Here is a 15863-nt window from a genome sequence, read left to right as displayed (position 1 = left end):
GACTGTTAATATAACAAAAGCTGTAAATACACAGTATGTTTCTTTTTATCTTTTTTTAAGATATAAAATTATGTCAAGTGTATTAGTCTGTTCATGCTGATACATATATATATATCAGAGACTGAGAAATTTGTAAAGAAGAAATTTATTTCTCATAGTTCTGCAGGCTGGAAGTTTAAGACCAATTTGCTGGCAGGTTTGGTGTCTGCTGAGGTGCCTTGAATACTGCATCTACCAGAGAGGATGAATGCTATATTTTCATATGGTGAAAAGGATGAAAAGGCGAAGGGTCCTAATTCCCTCCAGCCCTTCTATAAGACACTCTGAAATTAAGTTTCAACATGAACTTTGGAGAGGACAAAACAACAAACCATATCAAGTAACAGTTATAACAATAAATTATCGGGTATATAGCATATATAGATGTAATGTGTACAGCAATAATAGCATAAACAGAAGGAGAGCCAAAGTATACAAAAGTGAACAAAAGTAAAATTTATATATACATAGGTCACTAGAATTGCTATGCATCTAAAATTGATTCTGTTAAGATGTATACAGTAAACCCTGAAGTAACAAGGGAAACATTGAAAAAATATAGATAAATTATTAAATTTAAATTAAATGTTTTATAAAAAATACCTAATTCAAAAGAAAGCAGTAAAGGAGGAATAGAGGGATGAAAAGACATAAGGTATACAGAAAACTGAAGTAAAATGATGGATGTAAATCTAGCTATACTAGTAACCTCAAGTGAAAATGAATTTAAATATTCAAATAAAGGAAATATTGTCAGACTGGAGGAAAAATTAATTAAACAAGATGCATCTACATGTTGTCTGCAGGAGACACACTTCAGATCCAAAGATGAAAATTCATAGAAAAAAAAGGATGGAAAAGTTGTATGATGCAGGCAGTAACCTCAAGAAAGCTGAAATTGTTATATTAATCTCAGAAAAAATAGACTTTGAAACAAAAGGGGTTACAGAGGTAAGGAGAGATTTCATAAAATTAAAAGGACCAATATCTCAAATGTAAGTAATTATAAGCATATGTATGTGTGTGATGAAAGGCTTCAAAATCCATTGACATAGAAACCTCCAAAAATGAAGATTAATTAGACAATTTAACATACTTCTTGCAGCCTTGGATACTCACTTTCACAAATGGATAAAATGACTAGGCAGAAGACCAACAAAGAAATACAACACTTGAACAATACTATAAAATAACCAGACTGATTAGATATTTAAGGAACACTGTAACAACAGTAGATTCTCAAGTGCACACGCAACATTATCCAGGAATACCACATCCCAGGCCATAAAATAGACCTCAATGAATTTAAACATTGGAATAATACAAAGTATATTTTCAGACAATAATTGAGTAAAATAATAAATCAGCAATAGGAAAATTTGGGAAACTCAGAATTATGTGGAAATTAAACAACATGCTATTAAATAACCAATGGGTCCAAGAAGAAATAAATTAGAAAATACTTTAAGAATGCATATCTCCTATGTGATGCAATAAAAGTAGTTCTCATACTCAAAAATTACATTCTCTCACTTGCCACCACAAGGCACTGAAAAAAAGAGCAAATTGAAACTACAGCAACCACAGGAAAGTATTAGGGATATACAAATTACTGAAATAGAAAAACAATTGAGAACCTCAACAAAGCCAAAAATTGTTTCTTTGAACACATCAACAGTGGCCACAATTTAAACAGACCGACCAACAAGGAGGAGAAACTATTCAAGTATTAATGAAATTTTTAAAAGGACACTAAACTTAAAAAATTATTTAAAAAGTACCTATGTACAATTATATCTAAATTTTAGATATTTTTTAAGAACTGGACAAATTCTAAGAAAGATTCAAATTAGCAAAAATGAGTCAAGGAGAAATATAAAATCTTATCAAGGGACTAAGTTAGTAATCAAAGCTACCACACCTCGGGAAACAACAGCAACAAAATCTTCTAGCCAAGAATGCCTCTACCAAACTTTTAAAGTTGAATTAATACAATTATTTACAAACTCTTGCAAAAAAAATAGAGAATACACTTCCCAGTTTATTCTATGAAGCTAGTATTACCCTAATAACAAAACCAGACAAAAGCATCAAAAAAAAAAACAAAAAAAAAACACACAATATCTTTAACAATAGATGAAAAAAATCCTCAGCAAAATGCTAATGATCAAAATCCAGCAATACATAAAACATAATATACTATAACCAGGCAGGACTTATCTCAGGAATGCAAGAAAAATATAAAATAAATGCATCATTAACTAGAGTCAATTATACCGAGTTTCATTTTCCCTATTGATTATCTACTAAGTTGCTTCCAGTTTTACAGTATTTTTTACTGCCATTCCTAGACTCATATCTGGACTGTTTCACAGTATCGACTTTAGAGAATATAGAGGGGTAATCTTGGAAATAGAGAAACACTATTTGTTCATTGATTTTAAAAGCATATATATATACACAAGTAGTCAAAAAGTCATTTTAGCCAAAATGAATTCCATGACAATGTAAATAAAATAACGAAATGATACCATCAATCAAAAAGAGATGAGAAAATGGAGGAAATGAATATTGGAAAATAGAGTCACTGACTTAATTGTTGGATTTCTGGTGAAGCAGATAAACAAATTAAATTCTCTTCTGTAGAGTTATCCTATCTAGGGCCACATGTCTTTAACCTGGCACCAACGAAGTACTAAAACCATATAACAAAACATTCTTTTATTAATTCCATATTCATCAAATGATTTTCTGGTATACATTTGGGTCCTCATGTAACTTTGTCTATGTAGAAAGAACACTTTTGTTAATTTAAAAGGAATATTTCAGTTCCTACGCATTTCTTTACGTTAACTGGTTTCAACACAGATCTCGGTTAATGTTAGTATACCCCCTACCCAAAACAGGATTAATAATCAGGTATCTGGGCAGGAAATGCTTTGCCGCAGGGTCTACCAGCAGTGAATGAGTAAGGAAATGATTCTTTGTGTCTTTCTGTAGTAAAGAATTCATAGCTTCTGTTTTAACAAAGCATAATTATAGCTACCAATATTTTGGAGCCATAAATCATCAGTAAAAGGCTATATTTGTGTGCAAAACATTTGATATAAAAAGTTAAGGCTTCCAGTCTTATTATAACTTTTCTAATTACATGGTACTATATTTTCAGATATGAGTACACACAATGAAAACAATTTAAACAAAATTACCATTCACAGTTTGCCTTCTTTTCATCAAATTGGTCTCATGTCATATAAACGTAGTTTATTTTAGAGATGCAGTGTTCCTTTGTATTCATAGCATCATCACTCAAGATGGTATTATGGTGAACATCTGGGTCATTACACTGGCTTATACTTTAACAGATTGCTATGAAATTGGATCTTAACCTTAAGCTCCAATGTCTGTATGGCTCTGATAATGCTGGAAATGCAGTCCTCCTTGTACTTAACCTTAGGAAATGAATAAATGGCTATATGGACTCCTGCCTCCCTTTGTGCTTTTATATTCCTGAGGGCATGATTTTGTAATACTTCACAGAATGTCAAAGATTAATTGTGAAATAGTTGGATGTAAGTTATTTGGATGTCCCTGACACAACATCTGCATGTAAGATAATACACTATTTTCATTTATGATTTTGTCAACTTCTCAAAATACAGGATTGGCTTTTAACTGAAACTATTTCTGTGTGCTGGCATAATACCATTTGTGCTATTTTGTTATATTTATTCTGTATAATAAAAAGAGACATTAATTAAAAGGGCTTTTGTGCTTATTTTAGACAATAAAAAAATTTATTATGAAAGTTTACACGTAAATATGCTGGATAGTCATTTCATAATAAAGTATGACATTATTTTATTTATGTCTCCCCAAGGGTAAAGATCATTCTAGCAGAAATATCTCCTGTATCGGTATTTATTCACCTAAATAGACAGTTTTGGTTAAAATTTTAATGAAAAGTCATGCTTATATTACTGTATAATTTTGTATATGCATGTATATTTATCTATTCAAAGTAAAGAGGTAGTTGACATGAAGGGATGTCTGCCTAGTTCACAAAAGTATGACCATGAAAATATCATTTCTATGATACTCCCTCCTTATGGGAGCTATCCCTTTGTCACTCCAACCTTGAAACTAATGTCAGAGATTATAGTATCTACTTCCCTGTGCTGTAATTTTTGATCCAAGTAATAGATCCATGATCTGAGAATAGTCAAAGTGAATCTCAGATTTTTCAAGAGTTGGAAAGAGTGAAGGTTTCACTTCTGATGGTGTATGTTGTAGGAATGAGTCTGTATCTGTCAGTGCCAAAGAAAGAAAGATGGAATAAGAATAAAGCTGATGCTCAGAGAAGAGGGAATGAGAGAGGTAGCATTGACTATTTAAAATCCGTCCTGAGGTCAGCCCCACAAATGCATTTTCTGTTATTTTATTTCAATACTGATGAAAACCTTTTTATGTTCATAGTTAGTTCAAATTAGTTTTTTCTATTTCAATTGAAATAACAGGTGTAAAAAAACACAAAAGTACCCCATTTCCCCTTGCAGATGTATTTTTCTGAAGCTAGACTGATGTTGAAATACTCAAGGTCAACCTAAAATGATACTATTTTACTGATGCCTTCATTTTTAGTATCTTTTCCTTAGATTTTACAAGAGGTAAAAACATCTACTACAGATGTGTTACCTTTTGAGGTTGCTTTTCGTCTTGTTATCTGGTGTGTGTGTGGCTGGGACAATGGAATACGATGGAAAGACTGAAAATGATACAATTCCAAAAAGCTGTTTTTACAGTTTGAAGCCTAGCCTCAGAGTAAAATCCCAATACTATCATGCAAAAAATTACTAGGTTTGCACCAAGGATGAATAGTTTGGAAAACTAAAAAGGCCTATGAGGCCCTATAAGAAGAACCTTATTAGTGTTTAATAAAGGTAAAGGTAAAGTACAACAGAAATAAAATGCAGGAAATCATTGAAAGTCTGTCTTTCAGGATCCTTTCTCAGTCTCACGGACACATTTTATCTGTATATTATGAACCTTCAAGATTTGAGCTTACTATAATAATTTAAAGGAGGTGCAGAAAAGTCTTTATAACAAGCTCTCTCATACATTGTTGCTCATATACTTCTTAAAGCCACGTTGTCTAAACCATCAAACTAAATATTCTCAACGATGTAGACCAGTTGGCACTAAACTTAAAGCAACATATTATGAATCACTAACTAGCATATGCCATTTTCATCTTGCTCACGGTCAGTGTTATGCTTCCAATGCATCTCTAGATATAAATATCAAGCTGTTCCAGTCCAACTGTAAAAGCCCTCTCTTATGTAGCCATACATTGACATATATGAGAATATAAGATGTGTTGAGGAAAAAGTATCAAAGGATTGAGAAATCTACATAAATTTTAAAAAGAATTAAGAGAAAGCCAGGCTATATTTAATGTCATCAAAGATAATTCTAGTGCATTGGCATTTTTTTCAACGTGACTTTTCTTTCTTTTCCCCTTGACTGATTCTCTCCTAACTAGTTTTAATCAATTTTATAGAACAATTTGCATATAAGGCACACATTAGTCCAGTTCAGTTTTACAAATTTATAAAGCTAGATAATCACCTACACAATCAAATATAAAATATTCCCTTCACCTACACATTTATTGCACGACCTTTGCCAATGAAATTCCCCACTTCAACCCCAGAAAGGTTTAATGCATTGTCTTGGGAATTTCAAATTTTATTAACATGGAAGCATACAGTATTTATTATTTAGTATCTGCTTTCTTTCCTCTAGTATATGGTAAAAATTCCCCTTTAATTTTTTTTTTTTTGTATAAAGGAATGACAATCCTTCAACTGTAAAAACTAAAGAACATGCCACCCAATTAATCACACGCCTTAGGGTATATTTCTGAAAAATGATACATATTTTAAAAGCAACTTTATTAAAACTCAGGGCTATTAATGTATGTATACAAATACAACACTGGAAAATAAAGTTGTTTCCAGGCCGGGAGCAGCGGCTCACACCTGTAATCCCAGCACTTTGGGAGGCTGAGGTGGGCGAATCACGAGATCAGGAGATTGAGACCATCCTGGCTAGCACGGTGAAACGCTGACTCTACCAAAAATACAAAAAATTAGCTGGGCTTAGTAACCTGCGCCTGCAGTCCCAGCTACTTGGGAGGCTGAGGCTGGAGAATGGCGTGAACCCGGGAGTCAGAGCTTGCAGTGAGCTTAGACCATGCCACTGCATTCCAGCCTAGGCAACAGAGCGAGACTCCGTCTCAAAAAAAAAAAAAAGAAAAAAGAGAAAAGCTTCTGCAAAGCAGAGGAAGCAATCAGTAGAATAAAGAAACAGGCCGGGAGCGGTGGCTCACAGGCCTGTACACCCAACACTTTGGGAAGCTGAGGCGCGCCAATCACGAAGCCAGGAGATCGAGACCATCCTGGCTAACACGGTGAAACCCTGTCTCTACTAAAAAGACAAAAAAATGCCCGGGTGTGGTGGCAGGCGCCTGTAGTCCCAGCTATTCGGGAGTCCAAGGCAGGAAAATGGCGTGAACCCAGGAGGCAGAGCTTGCAGTGAGCGGAGATCGCGCCACTGCACTCCAACCTGGGCGACAGAGCAAGACTCCGTCTAAAAATAATTAAATTAAATTAAAATTTTAAAAAATTGAAACAACCCAGACAATGGAAGCAAGTATTTGCAAACTATGCATCAGGCAAGGGGTTCATACACAAAATATATAAAGAACTCAAACTGCTCATAAGCAAAAATACAAATGATCTTATTTTAAAAAATTTACCCGAAACCTTTGTCCCCCACCATTATTTCCCTACCTTCTTTTCCCGACCGCCTTTGGCCCCCTCCCTCTCACCACCCATTTTCTTCCACCATCTGCCCCCAAAACTTCATCATTTTTTGCCCACCCTCATTTCACAAAGCCTTCTCTACTCTCGTGCTCAACACTCTTTTCCCCATCCATCTACCCAAACCCTTTCCCCAGTTTCTTCCCACCATCTTTTCCCCTTATCCCTGGCCACCGTCTTTTTCCCCCTCCCACTTTCATCACCCTCTTTTGCTCCTTTAAGCAAAAACATTTTCTCCCGTCTTTTCCCAAAACCTTCTCTCCACTCCTGCTGCTCACTACCCTCTTTTCCTCCTTCATCCACCCAAAAACTGTTTTCTTCATCGTCTTTCCCCCTGTTCCTCCTTGCCATTCTCTTTCCCTTCTCCATCTACCCAAAAACATTTCCCCGGTCTTTTCACAAAGCCTTCTCCCCACTCCTATTCACCTCTCTACTGTGGGCTTCCCTCCCTCTGCTTCTTCCTTCTGAGGATTGCTCAATGTTCTGCCTAAACACAAATCTGACTGCATATTCTCTTGCTGATAAATCTTCAAGGATGCCTCTGATTCTGGGCAAAGCCTGAGCTTCTTAGTTTTATGTTCCGGGGGTCTCCATTGTTTGATATCCCTTCTCCAGCTTCAACTCTGCCTCTTCCTCCTCATCAAAGTACCTGTATTTTAATAGGCTACCTCCTCTCTTTTTCCTCCAAGATTTTCATAATTGTGCTTGTGATGATGATGATGATGGTGATGATGGTGATGGTGAAGGTGGTGATAATGATAGTGATGGTTATGTTGAGGATGATGGTGAGAATAGTGATGGTGATAATGTTGGTGATGGTGAGGAAGGTGATGGTGAAGATGGTGATAATGATAGTAATAGTTATGCTGAGGAGGATGATGATGATGATGAGAATGGTGAAGGTGAGCATGGTGATGGTGATGATAAGGATGCTGATGGTAAGGGGATAATGATGGTGATGATGAGGATGGTGATGGTGAAGGTGGTGATAATGATAGTGATAGTTATGCTGAGGATGATGGTGATAATGGTGAGACTGGTGAAAGTGAGCATGGTGATGGTGATGGTAAGGATGGTGATGATGAGGTGATAATGATGGTGATGGTCAGGATTGTGATGATGAAAATGGTGGTGGTGATAATAATGATGATGGGGATGGTGAGGATGGTGATGGTGAAGGTGGTGATGATACTGTGATAGTTATGGTGAGGATGCTGCTGCTGATGCTGGTGAGAATGGTGAGGGTGAGACTGATGATGATAATGAGGATGGTGATGGTGAGTATGGGGATGGTGATGGTGCACCCCTTGATTTGGCAATTCGACATCTAAGAATTGTTCATTTCTTCTAGGATTTTTTTTTTTTTGAGTCAAGACTTCCCTATGTTGCCCAGGCTGGCCACGAACTACTGGCCACGAGTGATCCTCCCACTTTGGCCTCCTGAGTAGCTGTAATTACAGGCATGAACCATGGTGCCTGGCTTTACCCTAGAAATTTATCCTGAGGAAATAATCAGACAAGTGTGCCAAGCGGTACTTAGAGAAGGGTATTTATTGTTGCATTGATCATAGTAGGTAAGATGTGGGAAGAATGTAAATGACCAGCAACAGATTTTGGCTAAATAGTTGTGCTACAGCTAGGCAAGGGGCTGGCTTATGGCCATTCAGAACACAGCCCCTCCTGATTGAGTCAAATCTCCTGTCACTGCTCTCACACACCACACACCTCCCTCCTTTTCAGCACAAATTACAATCATAATTTTACATTTCTTTGTGAACCTCTTTGACGAATTTCTGTATCCCTCATTAGATGCGAAGCTCCATGGAGGCAAGGAGTATACTATGTTCATTATTGTGTCTTCCACGCCACGTTAAGTTCCTGGAACACAGTACACTCTGAATAATTTGTTGTTAAATGAATGACTGAATCTATATTTCTTAGTATGGAAGGATGTTTGAAACATGCAATTAAGAGAAAGAGCAGATTATAAAGCAGCATGCATGCTGTGGTACACACTGCAAATTCCCGCCTTTCTTGATCTTCTTTGGGGGATCACATGCGCACTCTCAGTCAATAAATTATGATTGATCCAAAGTCAATCATGACAATGCTATTCTCTACTGCTAGGGATGGTCATGAGATAAGGTTCTGGCCAATCTAAACACAGATTTCCAGACCTAAAGAGAAACCCTCTGGGGGTCAACTCTGAAGTTCTTGCCTTTCTAATAAGAATACAGAAGTGACTGCTTTTGTTGGCCTTGTAAACTCATGTAGTGTTTGGAGCTTCAGTAGCTGTCTTACAGCCATGAGCTAAATTCCAATGGACTCATAAAGATGCTGGGCCTAACATTGTTGAACCAGTGAACCATAGCCAGGAACCATAGATACTCTAACTATGTAAGAAAAATGAACCTGTCTCTGTTTAAGTGACTGAACTTTCAGATTAATGCACTCCCAACAGATACAGAGCATGATCTCATATATACCTGTATGTGCAAATATGAATAGAAAAATAATTAAAGTGATTATCTCTGTGTGGTAGGATTCTCCTTCATATTTTTCTATTTTACAAAGTTTTCCCAAAGGGCATGTAAATAATAATCAGACAAAAATTTCTGTACATTCAGAAAATAAACAATGGTACTAATTTTATTTTTAAAAAATAAACAAAATATTGGGGCCCCAGAAGGTAGTTCACTACCATATGGTACGTTCATTAGCCACGACAGAGAGGAACACTTGTGGGTATCCTGGAGGACAGGTTCTGCAGCAGTGAGAGGTCCCCTCCAGAAGAGTATGTGGTTCCAATCTCCTGAGAGAGGCGGGACAGACCCCAAGGAAGTAGATGAGAACCTGAGTGAGGCTCTGTGGGGAGAGAGGATGTTCCTCAGCCCTCACAAGGACATGTCAGTTTCACTTGAGATTAGGCCCCGGCCTTGGCTGGGCAGCCTGCCAGGAAGGTTCTCAGCAGCATGGGGTGATAACAGGAGGAGGGTAAGCCTGGCAAGCTGGGGCAGCTCTGGGATCTTCAGGCGGGGCTGTCTTGGGCAGTAACTGTGTTGGCTCTAAACACAGATTTCCAGGAAGCAGAGCATTGCAATCTCTCCCACCACAAACCTGGACCATCAGGGATGTTTCCATAGCAGCATCCATGCCAGTGAGGCATCTGGACATGATCTGTGATCCCCTCTCCCACTTTTCCTTTTCTCTTAGAATGGGACAGAGCAGCCTGGAGCAGCTAGTGTTCTGTAGTGACTCCAGTTTGCTGCTCTCTTCCTCATCTTCTTCCTCCTGCCCTCTGTCTCCTCTGCATCCTTCACCTTCTACATCAGGAAGCTCAAGTCACCGGGCTGAGCCTGGGCTTCTCATCTAAATCACGGAGTGCCAGTCAACGCCTCCCTTCCTCTTCCCAGGGAGCAACTTCAATTTCCCTGCCTGCAGTGGGGAGCTAGACCCTGCTCCTTATTCCCTGTGGGACCATCCGCAGCCTGTTTCCTCACCCCTGTAATGGGATTGCAGTCCTCCCTGCCCACCTGGCAGTACTGCTTCCAGGCCGGGGGACCTCCTGGGAAAATCAACAGTGTGTGTGACACTGTGGGTGTTTGTGTGTGTGGAGGGGTGGGGCTGCCACCTGGGCATTTACAGACCCCATCCTTCCTCTCTCCCCGTGCTTGTCGCATGTCAGGAATCCCTCTCCTTTGTGCCATGAAACATAAGGCATTTTCAGATCCATCATCTCACTGAGCCTTGCATCTCCTTGGTGAAGTTGGAGTTATTGTCACCATTTTACTGATGAGTAAACTGAGGCTCAGAAAGGGGAAAGTCGTTGTCAGGGTTCCGCTGTGGACTTATAGCGGAGCTGGGATTAGGATGCGTGTTCTGGATTCCTGGCGGGGTCCTGGCCCATCTGCAGCTAAGGCCTGTCTTTCTGCTCCCATGAAGTCCCTTTTCCATTCCTTTCCTCACTATGACAGCCACTGTCACCACCACCCAGGGTCTGTGCTCACTGTCACACCACCCCTCGCTGACACCTGCGTCTGGGCTGGAACCCACCAGGTCCATCAGATGGATTTTCCTCAATGGTGGTTGGGCTCCAAATCCACTCTCCCCAGACTGACACAAATTGCACTACAGGGGGCCACAACTGTAGGCGTTTCTGGTCTAGAGGGAGAGATGGTCCCATAGAAATGTCAACATCACTTGGTGAAGAGGAGCGTGGAAACACAGGAGAAAGTTCAGGGAGTGATGTCAGGAGGAGGTGGCCCTTGAGTTGGGTCTTGAGGGATGTGTAAGAGTCTATCTCAGAGTCCCCCAGAAATCTTGGGAAATTCCTGGGTCCATTTCCCAGGGATTCTGGTACAGGCAGAGGAATCCACACTTCTCACAGGCAGGGGCTGTGACCTCACCCCACAGTTCTGATGCAGTTAGACCCTGGATCACTCTTGGAGAAATACAAGCAGGACTGAGAGACTTTGACCCAAGCACTGTGAAGGGGGTGGGATGGGAATAGATGTGGAATGGGCCAGAGGAATAGTGGTTGGAGCTATACCCTCCTGGACCACCTTGTCTAAAATGTGGCTCTCCCATCCCCCTCTCCCACTGATACATTCTATAATCCTTCACTTTTCCTTTATTTTGTTTTATTTTTTGTAGATACAGGATCTCACTATGTTACCCAGACTTGTCTCAAATTCCTGACCTCAACCATCCTCACATCTTGCCCTCCCAAAGCACTAGGATTACAGGCATGAAGCACCATGCTCTCATCACCAACTCACATGCTGAACATTTGACTAGTTTATTTATTACCTGTTTCACTCTACTAGCGTGAGGGCTACATGAGGAAAGGGACTTTGTCTATGTCATTCACTGCTGTAGCCAAGTGTCTACAATGTGTAAGGTCATGGAAGCTTTTTCTGTTTTGGTTTGTAATTCTAATTTTGGGAAGCAGAAGATATGTGAGTGGACTCAGTGGCTGACAGGAAAAGGGAGAACAGTCTTGGTGTGCACAACAGTGACAGGGAGACCTAGACAGAGAGATGTCAGAGGACAGTTCCTGGAAGAGGCTGATGGAAAGGTGGGGCAACTGGGGAGGGTCTCTCTGGACATGAATTCCTTTGAAGCTGGTAGGGAGGGAGGAAGTGCATGGGTGGAGAGGAATGCCTGAAGAACACCTCCTTGGCTTCCATATTCTTCATGAAGTGACAGGTGAGGGGCTTCCTGGGAAGAGAGGGCAGGAGGGGAGCAAATGTAGGCTGGTGATGGTGGGCCTGCAGCAGTGCCCCAGGGTGAAGGGGTGAATGCATTACTGAGGCTGGACCCTGGTCATGACCCTTGCCTTTGCCTCAAGACCCATTAAAAACCATCCTCCTCCAGTGAGGTTAGATCATGCCACTGCCCTCCAGCCTGGAGACAGAGTGAGACTCCGTCTCAAAAACAAAAACAAAAAAACAGCCTCCAGTCCCAATGTGCCCAGCTGGACCATGCGCTGCTTCCTGGATGTGCCACCATCACAACTGGAACACAAATCCTGAGTCACTGCCTCTAGAAAGCCTACCTGGATACAGTGCCCATCAGACTGGGCTCCTGCAGCACCTGGTCTGCCACTACTATGTGACTTGCCTCTGCCTGCCTCTTATCACAGGTGCCTGTGTTTTTACCTGCCTCAGTGAGGGCTATTGAGGACCGGGCCAGGCTGATCCATCTTAGGGGCTACAGCAGGTGCCAGCAATGGCTGGGCTGTGTCAGGGCTGGGCAGTAGGCAGCCCAGGTTCTCACGCTGGGCACTGGGTGCCCTTTGCGGGCTCAACTGGGCATGACCACTGCTTCTGAGTGGCCAGAAGATTCCTGGGAGAGGCCTGGTTATCTTGGGCTGACCCTCGCTCCCCAGTTCCTTCCTCCCTCCCTCCCTTGCTGAAACCCTTTTGCATGTCCTCAAAATCCTGCTCCAGCACCAGCAGCCCCCTGGTTTTCAGCAGCCTCAGGGAACTCTTCCTTTTCTTCCTTGCTGTAAGAGGTCCGATCCCCTGAAAACACTGCTGCCTTGCTGTCCTCTGCTCCAGCCCTTCCCTGAGCCTGAGCAGGATAGGTCCTCCTTGCTTCTCATTGCCTCCCTCTTTCAGCTCATCATCCTTCTCTCCCATAAAAATACATTCATGTGCCACGAAATGATGTTTCCATCAACCCAGACTGCATGTGCAGTGGTGGACCCATGAAACTATAATGGAGCCGAAAGACACTTACTGCCTAGCCCAGTGACATAACAATTGTAACGTTATGGCACAGTTACTTTAAAAACATATTTATTTAAAAACATTTATAATTCCGTAGAAAAAGAAATATATATCTGGTAGTGTAGCCTAAGTGTCCAGTGTTTATAAAATCTACAGTAGTGCACAGTCATGCCCTACGACTTCACCTTCACTCACCACTCACTGACTCACCCAGAGAAGCTTCCAGCCCTGCATGTTCCATTCATGGTAAGTGTCCTAGACCGGTGCACCATGTCTAGGTACCATACTATATTTTTATATAGTGCAATACTATGTTTTTACTGTACTTTTCATGATATGTTTGGATGCACAAGTACTGACCATTGTGCTACAACTGCCAACAGTATTCACTGCAGTAACCTGTGCCCAGGTGTGCAGCCTGAGAGCAGTAGGCTGTGCCATAGAGCCTAGGTGTACAGTAGGTACAATATTGAGGTGTGTGTAAGCACACTCTGTGACGTTCACCCAAAGAAAAATTACCCAAGGACACGGTGACACACGAAGGGAATCAGTATTGAAGCTCTTGCCCTCAGATTGCACCCTGGACCACATCCCTATGCAATGAAGACTTATCTCCCAGTTCATGGGCACTTTCTCCTGCTGAGGTGATGCCAACATGCACATAGAGAGTCCTCTTCATGCTCTGGCTCTTGGTCCCTCCACCCCTAGAGACCTTGTCTCCACCCTCCCTGAGTCACCCACTCCTACCTGTATATTCGTGTCCTTGTTACTGCAGAAACTGTAGCTACTCCAGATCCTCAATTTCAAACACCCTTTTTTGACCACCACTTTCCTTTTTCCCGCTGCCTCCCAACTCCAACACACTTCAATGACTCCAAATTTTCACTTTTGTGTCTCACTCACTTTCTTGTAAATTTCCCCTCCTCCCAGCTGAGACTATATGGTCCAGCCTGTTATCCACCCTCTCTAACACTCTCCACTCTCTTGCCCTACAATTGATTTTACTCCCACGGCAAAACTGCACTCTGCTGAAAACCAGCCACCCACTCCCTCTGCTCCTGCACTCAGGTGACTGAGCACAGCCAGAGAGAAACACACATGCATTTTGCTCTCATTTAATCATCAAGCCCAAACCCCCAGGTGGCCCTGGATGATGTCCTACAAACTCACTCATTTCCTGAGTCCATAAGTCTGCCAGACTTCTTTATTTGTTGTCTTAATAAAAATATATATAATCTAAGCATGTTATGAATACCAACTGATTTAATTATCATAAAACTCTATGAATCTGTTCTATAATAATCACCATTTCACAGCTGAGGAGATGCTGGCACAGGAAGAGATGAAGTGACTTGCCCTGGAGCCCAGGCACCCAGCTCTGGAAGTGCTGCCCTGTCCCCAAGCAACAGTATTGTGCCTTCTCCTTCCTCCTTAAACCTCTAAAACCTTCCCCAGCCTTCCTTACACCTGCTGCCTTGCTTCCTATTTCAATTTGAAAATAGATGCAATAAAGAGAGAACCTTCCCTGGATCCCACCCCCACATCTCCCCAGCTGCTTGCCTCTGTGCTTCCTTCTCCACCTCTGCTTGATTGTAGCTGGAGTGTCTGCACTCATGTTAGGGGAGACTTTTCTCCATCATATCCAGAGCTCAACCCTCAGGTTCTTTCCTGAGTGTCCACTTTGCACACTGCCTGATTCCGCAATGCAGCTCTCCCACCCATCTCACACCCTGCATGCTTACTTATTCATCATCTGTTCTGCTCTACTACAGTGAGGGCTACACAGGGGCAGGGATTCTGGGTAACTTATTCACTGCAGATTTCAGCATCTGGAGGAGTACCTGGCACCTAGAAGGTGTTGGTATTCAATGAAGTCAGTCATTTTATATGTCAGGCTCTGGCCTGCTGCTGGGGACACTAGGGTGATTGAGACAGGTGCCTGCTTATACCAAGTTTACAGTCCCATAGGGGAGACAAACACATTGCCTGACAAATTTGCAGGCAGCCATTTATATTTTTCATCTTACAAAGCAGCCCTTATTGTACCTGAGAGGAAATGCACTCAAGCCGTGAGCTGTAGCCCCACCTCCCCTACTTCAGGATAGAAAGCCCCAGCCTCCAGCCCTTACATTCCTGGGCCTCCAGGGCTCCCTGGACTTTAGGAAACAGCTAGTAAGGGAGTCCAAGTCCACTTTGACTCAGAGCTGTGGGATGTCAACAAGGTGCTTCCCCTCTCTGGTCCTCAATGTCTTTGTCTATTCCAAGAGATGATGGTGCCAGCTCAGCAAGCTCCATGGGGCTGGGGCAAATAGGACAGGGAGGGTGACAATGCTTTGTGGACAGAGAGGAGGAATTCTGAGTGGCTACCGGAAAGGCACCATGTTTATTTGACAATTTCAAACATGGCAGAACTGCAGAACACAGACATCAAGACTCCCCTGTAATTCCATTTGGAGTCTAAAGCTTAGATTTTGTTTTGTTTAAGCAGTGGCAAACATTATGTATAGATATAGATGTGGGATCATAAAATGCGTTTAAAATTTATTGATGTGGGATGACTTTGCCTATCAATATACAAGCATTTATTTTGTTTTAATAGCTGTGAAATATCCCACTGTATGAAGAGACTAAAATCTGTCCTTCTATTGTGGATATTTGGATTGATGAACCATTGGACCAAAACAGAGAGGGCAATCAAAGCATTTGA

The sequence above is a fragment of the Pongo abelii genome, chromosome 19, assembly GCF_028885655.2.
Source record: "Pongo abelii isolate AG06213 chromosome 19, NHGRI_mPonAbe1-v2.0_pri, whole genome shotgun sequence".
Classification (NCBI taxonomy): domain Eukaryota; kingdom Metazoa; phylum Chordata; class Mammalia; order Primates; family Hominidae; genus Pongo; species Pongo abelii.
Note: the sequence above shows the minus strand (reverse complement) of the source record.